This window comes from Cupressus sempervirens, chromosome 7 (genome assembly GCF_028749045.1).
Source record: "Cupressus sempervirens isolate cs-2001-9-10 chromosome 7, ASM2874904v1, whole genome shotgun sequence".
In the NCBI taxonomy this organism is placed as follows: Eukaryota; Viridiplantae; Streptophyta; class Pinopsida; order Cupressales; family Cupressaceae; genus Cupressus; species Cupressus sempervirens.
In genome coordinates, this window is record NC_143124.1 from 227,347,448 (window position 1) to 227,350,974 (window position 3,527).

Here is a 3,527-nt window from a genome sequence, read left to right on the forward strand (position 1 = left end):
TAGGCAACTTTTGACAAGAGCAATTAAAGAATTTCAAAAAAAAAATTGAAATATAGGGGGGCCACACTTCACACTATGTTATGTTCTTTTCTAAAAAAATAGTACCACTTTCTATGGCCCCCTTTTTTGACGACCTAAAACTAAACCATTTGGTAAAAAAAAATAGTAATTTAGAAACTAGATTTAAATGACTATTACTTTTTTTGTCATATCTTTAAATTTTGATTATGATAGGATAGGTACTCTTTTTCTTGATGAAATGGGAGGAATCACTATATCAATTCCTAAAATCTTTACTATGTTCAGTAGCTTTTCAATGGCTTCTCTTGCATTGCCAGGAATGATTGGTTTTGTAGCAGAATTTATGATATTTTTGGGCATAATTACTAATCATAATTATTCTTCGACCTTTAGGATCATTATTACTGCAATAGCGACAATTGGAATGATATTAACTCCCATTTATTTGTTATCTATGTTACGTCAAATTTTTTATGGATATAAGGTTTTTAATGTCCCCAATCCTTATTTTAAAGATTCGGGACCACGCGAACTTTTTATTTTGATCTACCTCTTTCTACCAATTATAGGTATTGGTCCTTACCTTGATCTAGTCCTATTTTTATATAGTGCTAAGGTGGAAGCTATTTTTTCTAAATCTTTATATTAATCAAAATCATTTATATATAGAATCTTCTAGAGGAATTGGAAACTATAAACTATATAATAGTTTCTATTTATTTCTATCTTTATGAGAAGATATTAATATGAATGAAATAGAGAAAATTGCTCTCTAGTTCCAGTTATTTCAAGTAGTTTTTATCCCCTTTGAAATAACTTGGACGAATTCCCTATTAATTCAATAACATAGATTTACTGATGACTATTCATAAATAATCAATATTATTTAGTTTTTATATTGAAATATTGAAATAAATATAAAATAAGGTCTACTTATCCTTTTTCATACTTATACAAAGTGTATATGCCATAAACCAGATTTGAACTGGTGATACAAGGATTTTCAGTCCTTTGCTCTACCAACTGAGCTATCCTGGTTGTTCCCCTATGCATCATACTAGCACAGTAACCAAACTCCTGTCAACTAGCAAAAAGGGTAAAAGACAACATTTGAACGAGTAGAAGCAATGATACAAGTAAAAACATTATTTATACAATAAATAATACACAATATATATTGTGTATTATATGACCAAAATGAACTCCTACTCTTACCATTTCTTTCAAATTGATGTTCCAATTTTTTTTTGTCATTTTCTTTTTTTGCTTTTTAATATGAACTAGAATACCTACATTCCAATGGAATGGGTTAAATTTCTTGCTGTAGCCTACTTGGTACAAGTATTCATTTGATTTTTTATTTATTTTTATACAATAAAGCAAATTGTTAGATTTCTTTCTTTATAAATTACATTTTTACTACTCCTACTCGTTTTGATTTTTTCTTTATTTTGACTAGTTTTTTTAGAACTCTTTTGTTTTCTTTTTGCAATAAAACTTTAAAGAAAAAATCTTTCGCTTTTATTGGAAATATATTTTTCTGACTCATTCTCAGATCTATTTTACTCTGTTTTTTCAAACGGTTGAATCCAGTACCAACAGGTATCATTCTCCCAAGAATAACATTTTCCTTCAAGACCTTCAACCAATCAATGTGACCTTGAAGAGCAGATTTCACTAAGACCTGAGTAGTTTCCTAAAAACTCGCTTCCGATAGAAAACTTTGAGTATTTAGAGATGCGTTTGTCATCCCAATAAAATGGTTTGATAGTTTATTCTTTTTTTGAGAGCACGATCCATTCTTTGTGCTTGTGATAATCGAATGAGTTCTCCGGGTAAAAAAAGACTTGTTGATTTTGGGGGGAAAAAATGGCCACTTATATCCCTCTTTTGGAACAACAACTTGGTGCACTTATCCAGAACCTTAGGTTAGATTTGGTTGTCAAGTGGTACATTTGTGGATTTTACCTATAACTTACAAATGGTTATGATCTTGCAAGAAATTGTTTGTTAAGATTATTCAAGGTAGAGAAAATGTTGGCATTGCTATGATGGACATGTTTAGACTAATTGCAGCCTGAATAGATATAATAGAGACAACTCACAAGAGAGGAGCACATCTTGATGATGAAGCAATAGCACCAAACCCTAATCTAAAACCTAAGGAAAATCAAGATGAGAAAAGATTGTTGAGAGTGTTATCTAGGGCACATTCAAAGCCTATTCTGGAATTTGTTTCTTATGATAAAAAACTGGGCACCAATGTTGTATTAGATTGGATCTCTAATATGGAGAAATTCTTTGCATTTGAGGATACTCTTGATAATAGGAAGGTCAAAATTGGAGTCACTAGGTTAAAAGGTCATGTCTCACTATGATGGGAGAATTTCTAAATAGATAGAAAAGAAGAGGAAAAGAGAAGATTAGAACCTTGTTGAAAATGATGAACAAGGTGAAGAAGAAGTTCCTTCATACTAATTACCAAGTTAAATTGTTGAGAAAGATGCAAAATTTGAGAAAAAATACATGACTATGAAGGAGTACATTGAGAAATTCTATAGATTGGACATCAAATCATATAAATATGCCTTGAAAGCTAAGGATATCATGACAAAGAAGTATGAACAAAGATAGAGAGGTAGACGTGGTATATTCTAGAGAGGCAAATGTAGATCTCATGGAGAAGGTGGTATATCTAAACATTTCTATGCAAGATAAGGGAAAATCTAAATGGAAAATTGATGAGAAACAAAATACTAAGCGGAATGGTGGTAGTTCCTACAGAGGAGGTACTAGTTCTTATTGAGGAATATATAATTCTTATTCTAGAGGTGGTTTTCATGGAAATTATTTTAGATGTGGAAAAGAAGGGCATAGATCATTTGACTTTAGATACTCTAGTAGAATTGAACGAGTTAATAGAAATGTTGTAATTCAAGGAGATCTTGAGAGGTTCACCCTAAGGACCTAAGTTTGGAGAAAACTTGATGGTGAGGAGAACTTTGTGGAATAAGAAAGTTGATGAGGAACCTATCTTGACGAGAAGTCACATCAAAACCAGATGTAAGATGCTAGGAAAATGTTGTAAAGTGGTCATTAACAATGGAAGTTCAACAAATTTGGCATCATAGGAGCTGGTTACAAAAATGCAATTGCAGGGGTTGAGACACCCTAAACCCCATTATGTTTCATGGGTCAGGGATGAACATAAATTGTTGGTAAGTGAGAAATATCTTGTCAAATTCAAGATTGTGAACTATTTTGATGACGTTCTGTGTGATATTATGTCTATGGATTGTTACCATATTCTATTGGGTAGACCTTGGCAATATGATATACAAACATGATGGTAGATTGGATCAATATACAATTTAGATGAATGGAGAAAAGAAAATATTGTTACCTTCGATTGACTTTCCTAATGAGATAAATTGTACTACTATTAGAATTCGCATGGTTAATGAAAAGTAATTTGAAAAGGAGATGAAAAATAACCATGTTTTTTT

General features: G+C 31.3%; 1 non-coding gene across 1 annotated transcript; it reads right to left on the minus strand.

Annotated features, from left to right (window-relative positions):
• Positions 1–986: 986 nt before the first annotated feature.
• Positions 987–1,059, minus strand: TRNAF-GAA (transfer RNA phenylalanine (anticodon GAA)). The gene has a single exon. It is a non-coding gene; the product is annotated as a tRNA-Phe (tRNA).
• Positions 1,060–3,527: the final 2,468 nt, after the last annotated feature.